Genomic DNA, 21,669 nt, shown 5'->3' with positions numbered 1-21,669 from the left:
CCTCATCCAAGGCCACAGATGCTCTTGGGGCAACCCCTGTCCTGTCTAAGCCCCCCAGTCTGGTGGTTCATTTTTAAACATGCATGACTGTTGACTCAGCATGTGAGTTTGGGCTTGAGCAGATAAGGGTGTCAGATTCACTTCTGCATCCAGCCAAAGAGCCAAGCACAGAGCCAGAGGATGTGCCAACCAGTTGGGTTCCCAGGGTCTCCTGGGCCAGGCTAATACTGTCACTCAGTGTGTTACACACCCTCTGTCATTCAAAGCCTCACGCAGAAATCCCAACAGGCACCCTCACTGGCAGACCCGTGGCCTTTCAGCACCATCCCCAACATCTGCGCCCAGCCACGCAGCTACACACACACAGACCCGGAACCCCAGTCTCAGCCAACTATTCACGGTCTTAGACCACAGCATCCAAATCACAGAGATGTACCAAGATTCCTCCCAATCACAGATACACCAGCAAGCTCGCCGCCACACACATCCACACGCGGACCCACTCACCATCTTTCTGAAACGAGACTCGTTCTAGGTGGCCGGTTGCGCCCCTGCCTCTTCCCTCCTTGCGTGCTCACAGAATTGCCCACCTGCCCTCTCACCACCTCCGCTCTCATTCTGTTCCCCCAGTTTCCCCACGGTTCCCCGTGGCCACCTGGCCTCCCCTCTCCCTGCCACCCACCCCCACCATCACTCACAGGCAGCAGGGCTGGCCCAGGATGTCCCATCTCCCCCTCCTCTGTTTAACCCAGTTGCTAGGCACCATCGTGCCAAGCCCGGGCACGCATTGGCCGCCCCTCTCCCACCAGAGCAGGCCTTTGGGACTCGGGGGTTCTCAGAAAGGGACATGAGATTGCGGGCCCCAGTGCCCACTCAGCCACCCACCCAAGTTGACAGTGGGCTCCTGTCTTGGATCCAGGCCGGGCTGTCCTGTTGCCCCCAAATCCCTCATGGTCACTTGGGGACCAGGGAGAGAGAGACTATTAAAGAGCCCTGACCACCCCCGCCCCCCTGCCGTCCATACCTTAAACCTCTCCCTCCCAAGATCAGTTCCTATCCCAGGTTCGGGACTTGGACTTGGGCCCACCTGCCACCCTCAGCCCTCCACACCCCGCCCCTCAGCAACTGCAGCTCTCATTTTCACCACATCAGCCTCTTTTGTCTGTTTGGTTCGTTTCGATAAGGCTTGGTTTGTGGGTGAGGCAGGGGGTTGGGGGCTGCCCTTTCATTTGTCTTCCAACAAATCTCGCTTCTTCCAGCTGTCGAGAACGTACTTGAGGAGGAGGCCGAGCTTCTGGCAGGTCGAGAGCGGGTCTTCCTCGCCGCTCCCCTCCCCGGATCCCCGCTTTTCCACGCCGTTGTCACCAGCCGCCTGCAGGCTGACCTCAGGCTGGGACCCCTCCTCCTCCAAGGCCTTGATGCGGACCTGCTGGGCATCCTCGGCCATCTCGTTGAGGCAGCCCCGGAGCATGGCGTAGACGGTGCCGAAGCTGATGCCCCCCGGCCGCCAGCATTCCGAACAGGGGGATGCCCTTCTCAAAGGCCCGGGCCACCCGCATGGCACCGTCGGACGACTGGGAGTAGAGCCGCAGGACAGTCTCGGGCGAGGATGACCGAGCGCAGGTCGCCTGCCTGTTTGCCCACCTGCTCGGCCGGCTTGGCTGCCGAGTCGTCGTCCAGGCCGAAGCTGCGGTGGTAGCCGTGCAGCGAGCGGAGGAGCAGTGTGCATCGTCGTAGGCGGCCGCCGGCCGGGCCCGGGCAGAGCCTGGATGACGCCCAACACCAGGGCCGTCTTGAGCACCTGCTCCTGGAGCATGTCCTTCTTCTTCCGCAGGGCCTCCAGCGAGATGTCGGGCAGCGACAGCAGGCCGGCCTGCCGACGGCGCGCGGGCAGATCGTGCTCCCGGGTGGACACGAGCAGCGGAAGTCGTAGCGCGCGGGCGAGAGGTTGGACACGAGGAAGACGTGCGGGTCGTCACGCCGGCCCCACGCAGCCGCTCGGCGCGGTGCTCGCGGAGCTCCTGCAGGGCCGCCGCCTCGCTGAAGCCCGAGGGTCGCTGGGTGCGCGTGGCCGCCAGGTCCTCGTCTACCTTGGTGCGCACGAAGTAGAACTAGTTTGCCCTGGTGCAGGATCTCGGAGGCCAGGCGGGTCTCCACGGCGCCGCAGCGGCGGGGGGAGACCAGCAGGAAGACATCATAGTGGCCGAAGTCCACCTGCTTCAGGTGGACTTGTCGGCCGGGCAGCCTGGAGAGCTGGCCCCCGGCAGGTCCCGTAGGGTCACGTCTGGAAACTGCGGGTGCACGTAGGGCGAGGGCTGCCTCGTGGTCTCTACAACGCCAGTGAGGGCCGCGCCGGGGTCCTCGGCGCCCAGACCGCGGAGGGCGTTAATGAGGGACGACTTGCCTCCCCGGACTCGCCTGTGACGCCCACCTCCAGCCGGGTGCAACTCCCGGAGGCAGGAGGCGGCCTGGGGGATGTCGCCTGACTCGAAGGCGATGCGCAGGGCCTCCAGCTCTTCCTTGGCCGTGAGGATGGTGTTCTCCTCCTCCCCGGGCACCGCTGGCAACTTCGAAGTAGCCATGCTGACCGGCGGTTCAGAGGGCGCGGGGGCTGGGGGAGAGCCACTGACGGACGCGTGATCCTCAGCGTCTGCGGGGGAGCGGGGAGAAGGGAGCTGTTCACGCCTCCCGGGCCTTGGCGTGGGGCAGGGAGACAGACAAGCCGAGGATATAAGGGGAGTCCCTCTGGAGCCCCGCAACCCTCTCCTTCTCAAAAACCCGGGGTACGTTTTGGACACGAGGTAGGGGGCTTTGGAGTTTGGTAGGCCCAGGTTCCCATCCCATCTCTGCCACTAACTTGCTGTGTGGCCTGGGGCAAAACGAGGCACCTCTCTGAGCCTGTTTGCTTCTCCGCTTCATGGGTGTAATGACTGACCTGCCTACTGAGGGGCTGAAGAGTCTTTGGGATAACCTAGGAACTCGGACCGTTTTATGGGCAGCTTGAGACCCATGCAGTCACACGGGGCCCCACGCTTAAAAGGCCCAGCTCTTTGCTTAATACTCTGATGACACTGACGAAAATTGTAACTATTTGAAGCAGGAGCCCTGCATTTTCATTTTGCACTGGGCCCCGAAATGTACTTAGCCAGACCTGCACCGGAAGGGGCTTCAGCCCAGCTCCTGCCGACCAGGCAGAGAGCCCTGCTCTTCTGCTTCTGCTGTGATCGGAAGCAGCGTGAAGTGATGGCCAAGGGGACCCAGACCCTGGAGCCACACTGCCTGGGATCCAATCCGGGCCCTACCACATACTGGCTGAGAGATCTGGGGCAAGTTCCTTAGCTGTGCCTCATGTTCCTCATCTTACACATGAGGATCATGACGATCATAATAGCGAACCACCTCCTAGGGCTGTTGAAAATGAAATGAGTTCATACACATAAAGCACTTAAAATAGTGCCCGGGGAATCCCCTGGTGGTCCAGTGGTTAGGACTACGAGCGTCCACTGCAGGGGGCCAGGATTCGATCCCTGTTCGGGGAACTGAGATTCCAAAAGCCTTGAGGTGTGGCCAAAAATAAAATAAAATAATAATCAAATAAAATAGTGCCCGACCCAGAGCAGGTGGTCTGCGTTATCGGCATCATCGTCATTGTTCTGATCATTATTAATATTCGGAGCTGTGTGACGTCCCTGCCCTCTCTGAGCCTCGCCTGCACCATCTGCACCATGGAAGATAACCTTGGCCACGTCACAGGGCTGCTGTGACCATCGTGAGCCCCATCATCTATCTTTCTCTAGGCCATCTTTGAAGACATTCTTGGGTGCAGCCAGGCATGGGGGGTGGCGCCCCCCACACCGGGCGTCTCATTAAACACCCAGCCCTGTTTGGCAGGCCTTGCTAGGCCAAGTCCCCTCCCACCTCCCAGAGCCCGTCATGATGGTCTCTCCTGTGATCCCATCCTCCTCACCTTGGAGCTTCCCTGGCCTCCCTCTTCCCAGTCACGTGCTCTTCTTGTCCATCACCTCTAAAATACACTTCCTCATTGACTAAGACTCTTCAGAGAACCCTGGGAGAGACGCTCAGGTCAGGGATCACTGTCCCCACTGGACGGAGACGGACTGAGGCTCAGACTAGACAAGGGGTGTCCCCGCTCAGAGGCACAGCCGGGACTCAAACCCAGGTCCCTCTGAAGAGCTGCTCTTCCTTCAACCACACGTCTTTGCCTCCCCCTTCTCTCCTCGGCTGCCCCCGTCCCTAGCCGCACCCAACCTCCTACAGAAGACCGTCCTTATTCCACTGTTCCCTCCAGGTCTGATCCCCCAGCCCAGGTCGGGGCATTTCCCCCAGGCTATACCCAGTCCCTCCTGTGCCCTGTCCCCTTAACCCATCCCAGGGCATGGCCTGGGTAGAGGAGAGGGGGATCCTGGGACAGGTCCCAATGCAAGGGGCGGACAGGCCAGTGGCCCCTGGGGTGGGCTTAGGGTTGAGGGAGCTGGGACTGGGATTGGACAGGGCCCAGCTGGAGAGCCCTGCCCTTGGGGCACTCACCTGCCCTGTAGGCTCTCTCTCCCCTCTCACTCTCCCCGCTGGTGGGGCTTTCCCCCCAGCCGTTAGCACAAGGTCAGGGCCCATTGCTAGGACCCATTATAATAGCAAACCGCAGCTTAGTGGTCAGCCAGCCCTGGTACAATAATGTGAGGGTGATGTCAGAGGGTGGGGTCCCATGGTGGGCCCAGGACCCCACCCCCCAGCTGCTCATGGGGCCACCACTCCACCACACAAACCCAGAGACCAAGAGATGAAAAAATATTCTCAGAAATTCCCAGACAGCAAACACACAGACTAAGTTTCCTCCCCAGAATCCACAGCCACGCAACCCTGGCCCGAAAGGGAAAGGAAAGACATAGACCCTCAAATACAGAGTCATTACCGAAAAGCCAAACGCAGGCAAACGTACAGATATAACAGCCACGCAAGCAACACACATTCAGGCACACGCAAACTTGCCGACTGGAAGAGACACAGTTACACACGCAGACAATGTACACAGATGAAATCCCCTGAAACCCACCACATCCATTCATTCTGCTCCAGCTCCTAATCCGTGTGGCCAGCCGTGATCCGGGGCCCCAGAAGTACATGAGGCTAGGCTTGGCCCTTGGAGGCTCCAGGTTGGAGGAAAGGGGGATGGTAGCAGCCCCAGGTGACTGTGGGCCAAGACAGCTGCCAGGCACCTGCACAAATGCATCCACTGCAGGCTGGCACGCTGCCAGGGGCGCTTCTCCAAGCTCCCGAGAGCGCCAGCCAGAGAGAGGCTGAACCCATGCCTGTCTGCCAAGTCTCCTCTTCTCTCTTCATTCATCAAACATTCAGCACCTCTCCAGGCCCCGTCCTGGGCTAGGTGCTGGGAACGCAGCAATGATCAAGACAGCCCCAGGCTCTGTCCCCACAGGACTCATAGTCCAGTGGCGGAGTCAGATCCATCCCCAGAGAGTGATGGCCCACATGGGGCCAGACTGGGATGGGGGACCCCAGAGGACTGTGGGAGTACCAAGGGGCCACCTGACCCAGCTCAGGATTCAAGGAGGGCTTCCTGGAGGAACAGGCATCTGAGCTGAGACCTGAAGGATGAGTAAGAAGGAGCCAGATCGCCTGCTAGGGAGTTGCATCCAGGCTAAGGAACCAGCCTATGCAAAGACGCTAAGCTGAGAGGGAGCTCTCATTTGCCCAGTAATTCACTCAGTTATTTGGCCATTCCACAAACATTTGTTTAGACCTGACCAGTCCCTGTGCTGGTCCAGAGATGTGACTCACACTCACCCCTGCTCCTACACACCTCCCGGGCTGGTAGGTGTGCTGACTTGCTCACACACTAAGGCTGAGTGTTCACTTACTGGCATTTATGATGTGCCAGGTGTGTGTGAAGCCTGTCAGATGGAGTAACTCATTTAACCTGGTCTAGAATTCTGTTCTCCCACCTGAAAAAAAAAAGAATATATACATGTATGTATAACTGAGCCACTTGGCTATACAGCAGAAATTAATGCAACATTGTAAATCAACTATACTTCAATTAAAATTTTTTTAAAAAACAAAAATGAACAAAAAAACTTTACTGCTAAAAACTGCTAACCATCAAAAACAAAAAAAAAGAAAAGGCAGCTCCATGATCACACCCAGGCAGTACCAGCCACATCACAATGGCTTCCTGGCTGTAAAGCGCCATCGACTGTGACTCTTCCTGATTTCAGAATTGCTAAAATGCAGGGGGGATGAAAGGGGTGCATCTTAGAATCGATGAAGGTGTTTCCTGAGTGTTCATGCTGCATCTGCCAGTCCGGGAACACAGCAATGACGCAGACGGTATTTCCCACAGGGAGGAAGTTTGTGCGATATACGTTTACTATGGGCCAAGGCCCATTGGTTGATGTTCGGGACCCAGCAGTGGCCAAGACAGCCCCAGTCCTGTCCCCACACGACTCAGAGTCCCGTGGGGAACACAGACCCACCCCCTGACCGTGACAACCCACAGTGGGTGAGGTGGGGATGGAATGGCCCAGAGGGCTGCGAGAGCCAGGGGGTGCCTGACCCAGCAGTGTGTTGAGGTGCCAAGTCAGCAAAGGGTTTTTGGAGAAAGTTACTCACTCAGCACACGTTTTCTGAACACCTGCTGTGTGCCAGGCCCTGTGCTGGTCAAGGCTGGAGATACACCCAGGACTAAGACGGTCCCTGGTGCTTCCTTCCGGAAGCTCCCGGTCCTCTGCCTCCTCTTCCTCCTCCCATTTCTCCTTCCCGCTTCTCATCCTCCTTTCCTCTTTGTCCTTCCTCTGTGTGTCTCTGAAAAATCCTAAAGCACCGCCTTAGAAATATCTACACATTATGACCTTCACCTTCCTGCCATTTGCCATCATCCTGGGGAAACCTGAAGCGTGTCCCCAGGGATTCATTCATGCATTCATTCAAATACGTATTGGCTGCCTTCTGGATCTGGACACAGTTCTGGGCACTGACACAATGGTGAACAAGACACAGATGGCCTTTGCCCTCATGGACCTTATATTTTTGGAAAGATATAGGTAATAAACAAAAATAAGGTAGTGTCCGATAGTGATAAGAAAAAAGAAGAACAAGATAGCAAGGGTACAGGATGGGGTGGAGGGCTGGTAGATCACCTGTAACTATGGCTGCCAACAATTTCTCCCATCTCCTTGGACACATGCCACTCTTCCCATCAAGAGGGGGAGTCTCTGTCCTTTCCAGGATCTGAGCTGGCCTTATGACTTGCTTTGATCAACAGAATGTAGCAGAAATGACATTCTGGGATTTCTAGGTCCAGGCTTTAAGAGGGAAGCTTCTGCTTTCTCCTTCTCAGAGCCCTGAGCTACCATATAGAGGTCCTGCTACCCTGCTGTAGAGACCCCATGGAGAAACAGAGACCCCATGGAGATGAGCCTGAAGCCATCTAGGATGTTCCAGCCCCAGCTGAGCTCCAGCTGAATGCACAGAAGTGACCCACAGGAGTGACCCTAGCCGATACCATGTGGAAGTAAAAGAACCATCCAGCTGAGCCCAGCCAACCCTCAGACTTGTGAGAAATATTAAATCATTGTTTTACGCCACTAAATAGCCAAATGATTTGGCAGAGGGAGTGTGCTATTTTTGATAGAGTGGTCTGGGAAGTCCCGTCTAAAAAGGTAACATTCTTCTACCTTAATAAAGTAAGGAAACAAGCCATGTGGACATTAGGAGGAAGAGCATTCCAGGCAAAGGGCATGGACGTGCAAAGGTCCTGAGGCAGAAGTGAGCCTGATGTGTCTGGGGAGAATCATGGTGGCTGGTGTGGCTGGAGCAGAGTGACAAGGGAGGGAGTTCTAGAACATGAGGTCTGAGAGGTGATCAGGGCCCAGATCTCATGCTAGGCAGTGAGGATTTATATACCTTTTACCTGTGGGGGAATCCAAGGCTTTTGGGGGGATGTCAAGAGGGGGCCAGAAATGAGGTGGGGGATCCTTCTGCACTCAGTGACGCAGTTTGGTCAGAACTAGTCAGGACTGGGGTCAATAAGCTGGCATTGGGTGCAAAATTTAAGAGGGTGCCAAAAACTCAGTTATCAAGATAAATGATATTTTTACTGCAATATTTTTTTTAATTTATTAATTTTTCATAAATTTATTTATTTATTTTTGGCTGTGTTGGGTCTTCATTGCTGCGCACAGGCTTTCTCTCATTGCAGCAAGCAGGGGCTACTCTTCATTGCGGTGCACGGGCTTCTCATTGCGGTGGTTTCTCTTGTTGCAGAGCACGGGTTCTAGGCGCACGGGCTTCAGTAGTTGTGGCACGTGGCTTGCAAGCTCTAGAGCGCAGGCTCAGTAGTTGTGGTGCATGGGCTTAGTTGCTCCGTGGCATATGGGATCTTCCCAGACCAGGGCTCGAACTCATGTCCCCTGCATTGGCAGGCAGATTCTTAACCTCTGTGCCACCAGGGAATCCCTCTTCACAGCTTCTTGACTCCAATTTTGAGTTAGGTTTCCTTAACACATTTTCACATTTCCTCCTTTTGATCAAGATCTTTCTCTGAAAGCACAGCTGATCAAAAGTTGGGTCTTCTGTTCCTTATTAGAATGATTTTTGTCCTTCGGTACCAGGAAGGTACCGAATTCACTGCAAAGCACTGAGCCAACATTATTTTATTTAGTGCATTGTTTCTGCAGAGGTTTGACAGGCAAGAGATATAAAGTTTTAAAATAATTATGCAAAGCAGAATTTAAAGTAGTATGACAAATCCAGTTTGTATAATCATCCTGAACCATGAACCCAGACCTGAGGGTAGTCAACTGAACAAGTTAAAGGACCATGGACAGTCAGATGAAATTTGTTGTAACCAATGCGCTTGTTCCCTGATCTTGTGTAATTGAGTTTCTACTTCTCCAGAGACATTTATCCATGTGAAAAAGGTACTTGCTATTGCATAGATGCCTCTTTCTTCAGCAGGTAGGTAATCAAGGGCTATGTGATTGTCCAAAACTATTTTAGTTAACAAATCAAGTAATGGTTGTTGGGCTGCTATTGCTTTGGCTGTGGAATTGGCCAGTTTTCCTAATGTTAGGGAGAGATTTCTGATCATACGTTTATTGGCACTAAGTCCAACTCAAGGGAGAAAGGCTCTCCCTATGGAGGCAACCCCAGAGACATGTATGTCTCCAAGTTGTTCACGCCTGAATCTGTGGCTCAGGACTGGAAAGGTGACAGCCACGGAGACCAGTAAAATTTTAATGGTCTCTAGACCAAACAGGGAGTTTTATTCTTGTTATTCTTTCCTTATGTCCATTTCTTTACACAGAGCCTGGACAAAAATTTACCCATGTTTGGGTTTAACAAGAGAAAGGGAAATGGACCAGGGCGGTCTCTAGAATCACGGACAGATCAGAGTTTTTGATGACAAATCCAGCAGTCTGAAAAGTTATCTCCCTTAACAATGGCCTGAGAGAAACGGATAATGGCATTATCTTTCCAGACCAATGCCAGAGTAAAGGAAAGAAAGGGAAGAAGAATGGAAGTGTTTTATATTTAGCTAAAGTAAGAAGTCTTTATCTGGCATCTTGGGAGGAAGCAGTCTACCTCAATGTCAGCTACATCTCTTCCTAGTCAATTTGATATGGAGGTCTCTGGCATTTGTACAGGATTGGATGCCAGGCAGAGCCTTTTTCAGCTGTGAGATGTATATCCAAGTTTCAAGTCCCTGAAGTTTGGCTGCCATCCAGGTAATGAGGAAGATATGGTTAGTCTCTTCCAAGGAGACCCAAGGGCAGTCTTTGTTCTTACTGACTGAAACATTAGTTTGGAGATTCATAGCCAGATATTTGAGGATACTAGACAAATTCAGGATCCAGTCAGGTTTACATAACAAAATCTCAGAGACTATTAGCAGGATTGAAATATGGACAGATTTCTCTCTCTACAACTGCCGCCATTTTAATCAAAGATACACAGTAAAACTAAATTTATTTGCATTAAATTTGCCCTGATTATAAATGCAGCAAGAACAGTGATTGACCATATAATCTCTTTTTAAGACTACTTTGTTGGAACTTTTTATAAGGAATCTCACATTAAATGCTAAAAACCCCTTGAGTCCAGGAAGTCAAGCCAAAGTTAAGGCAGTTCCTTAAAGCTGTTTGGTCATATTTGACTCTATGCATATCTCTCTTGAATATAATATTCCAGTCAACACCTTGGTAATAGAGCCAGTGTTTCTAATTGTCCTGTTACAAGCAGAACAGATTTTTATTGAACTTATGTAAATAAGTAACTATATTGCAATGAAAATAATATGCAAGAATTTCCAAATTTTGGAGGGATCAGGTAGGAAGAGAAAGTACATGTTTCATTTTTGTTTACAAGGGTATACTTTGCCAAATTGCTATAAGTCATAGATAAGACAAAAGGTTTCAGACTTCCCTGGTGGTTCAGTGGCTAAGACTCTGTGCTCCCAATGCAGGGGGCCCAGGTTCGATCCCTGGTTAGGGAATAAGGTCCCACATGCTGCAAATAAGAGTTCTCATGGCAACTAAAAGATCCCATGTGCCGCAATTAAGACCCGGTGCACTCCCCTGGTGGTGCAGTTGTTAAGAATCAGACTGCTAATGCAGGGGATATGAGTTCGATCCCTGGTCCGGGTGGATCCCACATGCCACGGAGCAACTAAGCCCGTGCACCACAACTACTGAGCCTGCGCTCTAGAGCCCGCGAGCCACAACTACTGAGCCTGTGTGCCACAACTATTGAAGCCCACGTGCTTAGAGCCCATGCTCTGCAACAAGAGAAGCCACTGCAATGAGAAGCCCGCACACCACAACAAAGAGTAGCCCCTGCTCTCCATAACTAGAGAAAAGCCCATGCGCGGCAACAAAGACCCAACACAGCCAAAAAAATACAATTAAAAAAAACAAAAGACCCAGTGCAGACAAATAAATAAATAAATAAATAAAAATATTTTTAAAAAGACAAAAGGTTTCCTTAAATATGAAAAAACAGGGACTTCCCTGGTGATCCAGTGATTAAGACTATGCTCCCAGTGCAAGGGCCTGGGTTTTATCCCTGGTCAGGGAACTAGATCCCACGTGCCACAACTAAGACCTGATGCAGCCAAATTAATTAATTAATTAATTAACAAAAACACACAAAATCTTTCCTTTCTAGGCATATTGCTTAAAAAGTAAGGAAAAACCTTTTACAAGCTCCTCTCAGAAGCAGACCAATAGTAGAAGCAAACTTTGTCATTTTAGCAGATGAAAGTAAGTTAAGTTCCAGTTTTATTCATAAGTACACTATTGATATTAAAGCTTATTTTTTTTAAAAAAACCTTTATAGCAAATTTTTTCAATCTTATCCAGCTTGATCACACCATAAAATTCCTTTCCCAAGATTCCTTTTCCATGAATCTTCTACAAATATCTATGTTCATTTCAGTTTCTTTCCCTTTCCAAAATAACCAGCTTTACTTTAGGATAAAATCACTTTCATCTTCCTCAACAAAAATGCATCTCCATACTTCACACCCTTTCTAAAACAATAACAACAATTAAAAAAAACCCATATCCTAGTTTTCTTGCATACTGAGTTATTTCTCTTATTATTTCCAGTAGCTTTAATTGCATATATTAATTAGAATTCTTAACCCTTAGAAACCTTAATTTTTAGTGAAAATAAAAGAGTAAACAATTATGAACTGTTTCTTCTAATCAGCATTCTGTGGCTTGGCAAATTTACAAATACTTTTTATAATTTCTAGAAACAAACTTTCTCATAGAAAATTTTCTCAGTGTGGCATAAAACATGTTTACTAATAAACCCAAATGTCTAAAGGAAGCCCAAAATGGATAAACCTATGTTCAATATTTAATGTTTCACAGACTTCCCTGGTGGTACAGTGGTAAAGAATCGCCTTACAAGGCAGGGGACGCGGGTTCGATCCCTGGTCAGGGAACTAGGATCCCACATGCTGCGGGGCAACTAAGCCCGTGCACCACAACTACTGAGCTCACGCGCCTCAACTAGAGAGACCCTGTGCCGCAAACTACAGAGCCCACGCGCTCTGGAGCCTGAGCGCCACAACTAGAGAGAAGCCTGCACGCCACAACGAAAGATCCCGCATGCCTCAACAAAGATCCTGCGTGCCGCAACTAAGACCTGACGGAGCCCAAAATAAATTAAATAAATAATAAATAAATCTTTTAAAAATATATTAAATGTTTCAGTGTTTTATCTATTTGGAGATGATTTGGATATTCAATGAATTCAACTTAACTCATTATTTAACTGAACTTAGCAAAACTAAGGTTCCAGTTTACAAAAGATTTGGGGAAACTATTTTTTAAATTCACCTAAAGACTTTTTATCCTACTTACATCTATTTAATTTACTCATTTTTAACAACAATGTTTAGATTACTTATGAAAATTTCATCATACCAAGTTACTTTTCTTGCTGACAAATTTTGCAATATGAACTTATTTGACTAATAAGCCCAGGTAGAATAAAAGTTGTATGTTTGCATTACATTCCATGTTTATAACTCTAAGACATGTCCATTTTAATCAAATTATTTTAACTGAACAATACTTTCCCATATCACATGAACCTGAAAAGCATTTTGGTGAAGTTCTACTATATTTCTTGAAATTTTATGAATACTTAATTCATACAAGCACTTTATTTTCTTTAAGCCAATTAAATCGAACTCTTTTACACATTAATTTTATTGATTTATTTATTTTTATTTTTGGCTGCATTGGGTCTTTGTTGCTGCATGTGGGCTTTCTCTAGTTGCGGCGAATGGGGGGCTACTCTTCGTTGCGGTGCGCGGGCTTCTCATTGTGGTGGCTTCTCTTGTTGCAGGGCACGGGCTCTAGGAGCACGGGCTTCAGTAGTTGTGTCACGTGGGCTCAGTAGCTGTAGCTCATGGGCTCTAGATTGCAGGCTCAAGAGCTGTGGCACACAGGCTTAGTTGCTGCACAGCATGTGGGATCTTCCTGGACCAGGGATCGAACCTGTGTCCCCTGCATTGGCAGGTGGATTCTTAACCACTGTGCCACCATGGAAGTCCCTACACATTAATTTTTGTGATACCATCCAAAGGGAGAAAATCCCACACATCTACAACACATTTATTGACACACATAAGCACAGAGACAGATGCAAACAGAGACCTTACAGTTTCATTTTAAAATTTATGCCATGAATCAGGTACAATAATACAAAGCACACTAGCTATAAAAGGACAGTTGGAACAAGTTAAGTTTATCTTCTCAGATGGCTAAAGCTCTCCTCCACCACCCAGGTATATTTTAGCTTAAAAGAAAATTCGTATCAGGATCTGAATATTAGCTTCCAGATTGGCCAAATTTCTGATTATAAAGTTACTAAATCCTTTCAAATATCCTGTCAGGTTTTAGCTGGGACAAACAGTAAATATTTCTGGAAGTATTAAATAACTCCATGGACCCAAGAGGTGTCCTCAAAGAAGGTGCAAAGGTTATTACCTTCCCGAGATCCAGAGTCACTCCTAAAGATAACCAAAAGGAGGAACCAAGAGCTGCTTGTCCCAGGCAGGTAGAAAGCCAAGCCAAGGTCTTCAGATGCAAAACAAGACAAGCAAGGAGGCAGTAGCTATCTCTAGGAGAGAAAGGATGGATCACGAATGGGTCTGGACCTGGAAAAAAGGGACAACGTGAAATTTTATTTTCCTATCTCAACTGGCCACTACAGATGGAGATTTGGGAGAGCTGATCTTGGTAAGAATTTTCACCTTTTGTTGGCTTCTGCCAGATTTTTTTAAGGATTGCATCTACAGGTTCTAAGTGGGGTTTAAAGTGGATAGTGTAGCTCCAATGTTTACCAGAATTTGGCAAGGTTTTCTTATTAATTTTTAATTTTAGTTTTCCCTTAGTGGTTTAAGGGAATCATGTAGCAGTTTACCAGGAAATCTCTTGGAGTCTCATCAACTTTAGGAGAACCTATAGGTCAAGAGAGGAAGTGACAGCCAGAGGTTCAGAGAAAAGGGGAAGCTCAGGGAGAGGATTAGAATGGGGAAGTGGAGGGTACAAAGGACATGGGGCAGGTACAGTAGCCAAAGAGGAAGTTAGTGCAGTGGGGGTAAAGGGGGTGAAGATGCCTTTTTATTTTCTTTCAATTGTTTACTTACCTCAATTTAGAATAGTATTTTGTAAAGAGATAGGCATCCCATTCCATTTGTTTTATTTTAGATCCACAGTCTTCAAATTTAGTTTTGAGAAAAACAAGTTTGGGGAGATCAAAAAATGCGCCGTAGTGGTCATTGAAGTTCTAAATTATCTTTGGTTAGGTTAATCCATAGAGTTAAAATGCGCATGACGGGGCTTCCCTGGTGGTGCAGTGGTTGAGAGTCCGCCTGCCGATGCAGGGGACATGGGTTCGTGCCCCAGTCCGGGAAGATCCCACATGCCTCGGAGCGGCTGGGCCCGTGAGCCATGGCCGCTGAGCCTGCGCGTCCAGAGCCTGTGCTCTGCAACGGGAGAGGCCACAACAGTGAGAGGCCCACATACAGCCAAAAAAAAAAAAAAAAAAAAAAGCTATAAAATGCGCATGACGAAGGACCATAGTTTTTAAATATAAAGCTGGCCAGGATCCCAGAAGGAGGACCCTCCTGAGATAATTTAGAGGATTGGGATCCCATACTTCAAAATCAGAGGTTCAGAAAACACATAAATACTCACCAAAAAGACGATGGCTTTGAGAAAAAAGATCCTGAATAAAGTTAGAGAGCTCAGTCAAAAGGAGGGAGCGCGTGGGCTTCCCTGGTGGTGCAGTGGTTGAGAGTCTGCCTGCCGATGCAGGGGACACGGGTTCGTGCCCCGGTCCGGGAAGATCCCACATGCCGCGGAGTGGCTGGGCCCGTGAGCCATGGCCGCTGAGCCTGCGCGTCCGGAGCCTGTGCTCCACAACGGGAGAGGCCACAAAAGTGAGAGGCCCGCTTACCGCAAAAAAAAAAAAAGGAGGGAGCGCTGATCCAAGAGAAGACTTACCAAACCAAAAGGAAGAAGATGATTCACAGAAGCAGAGAGCACAAGGGGCTTAAATGGGTACCGCACATGGTTCTGGGGGTTGTTAGTTCCTCAGGAGTTTGTTTCCTTCGGATCCCAATTATGACACTTATACCTAGCAGGGCCCTGTGGGGCTCCTGGGCACAAAGCCTTTCTGTGTCCCGCATTTCTTTGATCACAGGAAATAGCCTGCATTCAGCCTCCATGACCCTGAGTTCCAACGGGCAGATTCAAGCAGCTGTTCATTAGGGAAGGGAGGGGATGCGAGACAAGGGAGAAACAAACAGTCGAGAGAAACAATAGTGCAGCCTTGGGGCAAGGTCCTGGTTCCCCACCAATGGATACACACAACAATATCTTTGAGCTGTTTTGCAGATACTGAAACCCCCTCCAGGTGGGAGAAGTTAGCAATTAATGATGGTATGCTGCCCACAAGCACGTAGACACCACACTAGTTGGAACCTGAGGTTGATGATGCCGACTCCCACTTACCTCACCACCAACCCACCAGAAGAATGTCCACGAGCTGATCACGCTCTCTTTTTTTTTTTCTGTACGCGGGCCTCTCACTGTTGTGGCCTCTCCCGTTGCGGAGCACAGGCTCCGGACGCGCAGGCTCAGCGGCCATGGCTCAGGGCCCAGCCGCTCCAGGGCATGTGGGATCTTCCTGGACTGGGGCACGAACCCGTGTCCCCTTCATCGGCAGGCAGACTCTCAACCACTGCGCCACCAGGGAAGCCCAATCACGCTCTCTTTGAACAATCACTATAAAACTTTTCACTATCCTCTCCAAGTGGGGACCCATAGTTTTTCGAGGCAGGAGGCTGCTGTGTCCCCCTTTGCCTGGCAATGTAATAAAGCTATCCTTTTCTACTTCACCCAAAACTCTGTCTCGGAGATTCGATTTGGCGCCATGTACAGAGAAGCTGAGCTTTCGGCATCAACACCATGAAATGTCAACCTTAATCAGACAAAGGGCAATTTTATTTAAGCAAAAAGTGAGGTTATTCAGGAATAGCTGAGGAAGTGCAATTCAGAACAAGCAAACCATGGAGAACCATATGCAAATTCAGAAAACAAAGGAGGAAAGTATTCTTTTACAGAAGAAAAGAGGAAGTTGGGGAGGGGTTGTTTTGAGCAAAAGTTCATTGAAGGAAAATGAGAGTTTGAGGTGGTGGTGGCTTCTCACTGACTGCAGACAAGGACGGCTTGCTGTTGTCAGGCACCTGCAGCTCGCTGTTGCCAACCAAGAGAGGAAATCTTCTTTCTTCCTGCCGGACTATGCAAGCGGCAACACGTGACGTGCGTGAGAGCCCTCCCTTTGTGGCTTCCCAGCTCCAGTTTTGAGTTAGGTTTCCCTAACACATTTTCACAAAGGTATTTTCTCCACTTTTGTCTATGTTGACATTTCCTTAATGTTTAAGGTAGAAAAAACTTTATCTTCTGGAGTCAGACAGATGTGGGTTCAAATCCCATTGCTGACACTCATTAGCAGTCCTTTATCCTGCCTGAGTCTCAGTTTTGTCTTCTTCACAAAGCAGATAAATCATAGTACAGTTATCATGATGATTAGCAACCACAGGAGATGAGTATTTCCATCTGTGGAAAGCTTAGACTGTGCCAGTCCTTAAGCTTTACATGCCTTACAATAATGGGAGGTCAAACTCTAAATATCTCCCAATTACAAATGGGAACACAGAGCCTAGAGAGGTTATGAGCCTTGTCCAACAGATAATCTGTGAATCTGCACTACAAACCCGGGTCAGGACCCCAGGTCTCCCAGGTCCGGAGATCTTAACCACTACCCTACCCAAGGCAACAGTGTGAGATATTTGGTTCTACTCCAACTCTGCCTTTAATTACCTTGTGACCTTTGTACTAGTCAGGATAGGCCAGGTGAAGCTACAGTAACAAACAGCCCCACAACGCTTTGGTGGCTTACAACAAGAGTTTATTTCTCACTCACATCACATGTCCATGGTGGTCAGCCTGATGGACTCTGCCTTGTGGTCATCCAGGTAGAGAGAGCAGGGATACAGCAAACCACTCTTAAGGCTCTTAAAACTTCTGTCCAGAATGGACTCCTGTTGCTTCTGCCCACATTTCAGAGGCCCTGCAAGGACATCCCCATTCTTTCAAACGAGGCCTGATGACACTTCAACCCACATGAATCAGTAATCATAGATGAGTCCAGCTACTTGATGGTTGACCTTGAGATGGAGACTCAAGGACTCATCTCTCATTTGCAAAATGAGGGTCTATAATGCCTAACTCATAGGGCATTAAATAAGATTAATTCTGTTTAACACCCACACAGTGCTAATCAGAAATATTACCTCCTTCCCTCTTTCCTTTAAGTAATGTTAGGGACTAAATGTTTGTGTCCCCTCAGAATTAATATATTGAAGCTCTAACCCTCCAATATGATGATATTTGGAAGCAAGTCCTCTGGGAGATAATTAGGTTTAGTGAGGCCATGAGGGTGGGACTCCCATGATAGGATTAGTGTCCTTATAAGAAGAGGAAGAGAGACCAGAGCTTGCTCTCTCTGCCATGTGAGGACACGATGAGAAAACAGCTGCCTTTAAGCCAGGAAGAGGGTCCTCACCAGAACCCAATTGTGTTGGCACTCTGATCTCAGACTCCCAGCTTCCAGAACTGTGAGAAAATAAATTTCTGTTGGCTAAGCCAGCCAGTCTATGGTTTTTTGTTTTGGGTTTTTTTTTCTTTTTTCTTTTTTTTGGCTGCACTTTGTGGCTTATGGGATCTTAGTTCCCTGACCAGGGATTGAACACAGGCCCTCAGCAGTGAGATTGCAGAGTCCTAACCACTGGATCACCAGTCTATGAGTTCTCCAGTCTGTGGTACTTTGCTATGGCCACCTGAGCCAACTAAGACAAGTAGCCTTCTAACAACTGCCATCTAATGAATGCTTATTAACTACTAAGCACTCTATATTCATTCACCTTTTCAGGAACAGTTACTACTCCCCTTTTACAGATGAAGAAACTGAGCAGGAAGGGACCTGTTTAATGTCATTGTTATTTACCTATGGTCCCTCAGTTCCATATCTACCCTTCTCTGCAATGCAATGCTGGAGCTGGGGGATTTTGAAAACTACATTTCCCAGGATCCCTTGCCACCTGACTCCTGCAAAGAGGAAGCACTCCAGGTCAGAGGGTAAAAAGAGCCTCCCCCGCCCTTGCCTATAGCATTATCTATGGAACCGTGGCTGTATGTGGTGCCTCCTCTGTGGCCCCAGACCTTGCCACACAGCCCCCCACCCATGGTTCCAGCACAAGTTGCCCTGCAGTACAGCAGCAAGGGGCTCTTAGGTGTGCTAACACCACCTCCTCCCTTTGGTTTGCCTGGCGTGAGGGGTGGGACCTGCTACCTGCAGTTGCTAATCAGTGGAATACTCCCTATGGCAGATTGTATTTTTCCAAAAGTATTTCTGATCCTACATGCTCTTTTAGAGCCTTGTCACCCCTCACTCCCCATCAAGAGTGGAGTCCAGCTCCCCTTTCCTTGAGCCTGGATGAAGAGAATATGGCAGAAGTGATCCTGCCTGTCTTCATAGACTAGGTCATAACAGGCAGTATGGCTTCTCTCCCTCTCTCTCTCTCTCTCTCTCTCTCTCTCTCTGGGGACGCTCACCCCAGGGACTGACTCTTAATTAGGCAAGGTCATTCAGAATAATCTATCACCGTGCCAGGGGTTGGCCAGTGGGACGTAAGAGATGTCTGCTAGGTGATGGGGTTTCTGACAAGACAAATATGGGAAGCCACCTCTTCCAGCTTTGGATATGGTTGTAAGAGGGCTTGATGCTGGAGCTCTGGCCGTCATCGTGCAAACACCAACATGCTGAGGACAGCAGGACAGCAAAGTACGTTCTCGATGACTCCTTGGAACGGCTGAATTAATGACCCATGGGTATGTCCATCTCCATTCTTTCTGTCATGCTGTATAATATGAGGTATTCCTTAATGCTCCTACCCCAAAGCCTTTGTGTTTGCCATTCCCTCCACCTGGCATGCCCCCCACTCACTCCTCAGACATCTGCACTGCCTTCTCCCTCAGCCCCTCAGGTCTTTACTCAGATGTCACTCTTAACCCACCCTGCATAAAAGTGCACCCCTTTGGAAGTATCCCCACTTCTCTTCCCTGCCCTGTTTTCTCCAGAGTACTCATTACTATCTGGAATATCATATGAGAGGTTTATGATCTCCCCCACGAAAACATAACCTTCCTGAAAGCAGGGGATTTTGTTTACTCTGTATCCCTGGTGTCTAGAATTATGCTTGATGCATAGCATTGTGATCGATACATGCTTGTTAAATGAATGCTGAGTGAATTGCTTCAGTTCTCCTCCTTGGACTTTCTATTACTCTTTCAGCTGCAGGCAAATGTTCCTGGCATTCTGCCTCCTGTGGGTTCCTCGATTTTTTTTTTTTTTTTTTTTTTTTTTTTGCGGTACGCGGGCCTCTCACTGTTGTGGCCTCTCCCGTTGCGGAGCACAGGCTCCGGATGCGCAGACTCAGCGGCCATGGCTCACGGGCCTAACCGCTCCGCGGCATGTGGGATCCTCCCGGACCGGGGCACGAACTCGCGTCCCCTGCATCGGCAGGCGGACTCGCAACCACTGCGCCACCAGGGAAGTCCGGTTCCTCGATTTTACCTCTCTGCTCAGTCCTTTGGATCCAGTACTTGCTCTAAAATGACGCTCACTCCAGACTGAGCATTTGATCTTATGCCCACTCTGGCTCCCAGACATTGTCCTCTGCAGGTGCCCTCAGGTCCCAGAAGCCCCAGAGGTGAGAGTAGACCACATCCAGGCCCCACTTGAGGCTGCAATGTCAGAAAAAGGAAACTCAAGAAGCTTCTCGGCATTGTGCAAGGCGTTTCATTCAGATTTGGTTGCAGCTGGGAGACTGAGCCAGACAGAAGAGGGCCCATGCGGGCGTGGAATGCGCTGCTCTAAAAGCCTGGTGGGGGAGGCGGTATTTGGTCCTCAAGCCCCAGGTTGACTGCCCAGGACTTTGCTAGACCCTGAAGAGGGAGAGAGAAAGAGGAGTTGTTGCCCAATGTTCCTGAGAAGAGATACAGCCTTAGTCTGAGGGAGTAGCCTGGTGATGGGGACCGCTAGTTTGAGGAAGGATGCTTAGTCTTTGGGGCCCCCAATCTGAAGGAGAATGTGTAACCATGGTGGCTTTTCTTATCTGAGGAAGAAAAACAGCCTCGCCTGAGGGAGGAGGTACAGCCTTTGGGGTCCTGGCGTGAAGAAAGAGGACTAGCCTTGGGTAAGCTCTTAGTCTGAGGGAGGAGGCCCACCCCTGTTTTTTGACTTTCTCACTAGGACCTTCCAGGGCCCCCTAGAGATGCCCTAGCAGAGGGGAGCCAGGGCGCCATCTAGCGGGACAAGCAGGCGGGCTCCGGGGAGGGGGTCGGGGGTCCCGGTCGGATGGCTCAGGAGCGGGCCGCGGTGCCCAGGGCGACCATCAGCACAGACAGAGCAAGGCGGGGGCCAGGCGCTGTGCCCGAGTGGCATTCGGAGTCCAGGACGGCGCGTTGGGTAGTGCTGCAGACCGGCCAGCGGGCCAGCCGGTGGCCGGGGAGCGTCGGGAGCCCCTGGATCTGGCACAGGTCGCGGGTGCCGCAGCCGCGCACGCTCAGGTTCCGGCCGCCTGCGGAGACGCGGGTGAGGACGGGGACGTGAGGATGCGCGCTGGCAGGTGTCCCCCTGCACGCGCGCTCCTGGCACACGCACGCCACCACTGGCACCAGCCCTGCGTCGCTGTCCCCAGATTCCGGGGGTTCCTCCAATCGAGCAGATTGCCCTGAAACTCCCTCCAGCCCCGCGGGGTCGCCTTCCTAAAAGACTTCGACACATGGGAAAGAGAACATGGGAGCCAGCCAACCTCGGAGGGAACCTCCTTTCCCAACTATTTCCTATGCGTCCTCGGAACCATCCATATACGATATAATATGATAGGATGTGATATATTTATATATAAATGTAAATATACCAATGTAACCAGTTTGTTGAGGACTTGATGGGAAATGCTAAAATGAAATAGTGTTATTTTACCAACAGAAAAACACCTCACCACAACTCTTGGTTATTTTCAGGTCCTTAAGTTTTAGCCATATGTGGAAATACTTATTGTCAAGTGATATGATACCTGTGTGTATTCAAAATAATATGGGGCCAAGGTGGAGATGAAACACGATCGGCCATGAGTGGATAATTCTCGGAATTGGGTGAAGGGTACATGGGGCTTATTAAACTGTTCGCTCTTTTATTTATCTTTGAATTTTTCCATAACACAAAAGTTAAAAAGAAATGTAAGCCTCACAGCACTGTCTGTATTTGTCTCATCTTGACCTGGAGTATGCTGGAGTATCCTTCCTCAAAGAGCCATGTTTGTGAGTCTTGGTCCCACACCCACTATCATGCACACCTACCCACACATGTACACACACACATATGCATGCACACACACATCTCAATCACAAACAGCTCCCATGATGCCCCAGAGACCAGAACACAATCCACACCAACATGCCCAGCCTCCCTGCCCACTGTCAT

General features: G+C 49.5%; 1 pseudogene across 1 annotated transcript; it reads right to left on the bottom strand.

Moving 5' to 3' along the window:
• Positions 1–1,225: 1,225 nt before the first annotated feature.
• On the bottom strand, positions 1,226–2,582 carry LOC307066263 (interferon-inducible GTPase 5-like; annotated as a pseudogene). The gene has a single exon. The product of its transcript is annotated as an interferon-inducible GTPase 5-like (transcript).
• Between the last annotated feature and the right edge of the window lie 19,087 nt (positions 2,583–21,669).

The sequence above is a fragment of the Hyperoodon ampullatus genome (assembly GCF_949752795.1).
Source record: "Hyperoodon ampullatus genome assembly, chromosome: 18".
Classification (NCBI taxonomy): Eukaryota; Metazoa; Chordata; class Mammalia; order Artiodactyla; family Ziphiidae; genus Hyperoodon; species Hyperoodon ampullatus.
The sequence above is the reverse complement of the archived record's forward strand: the minus strand, read 5'-3'. Positions and strand labels throughout refer to the sequence as shown.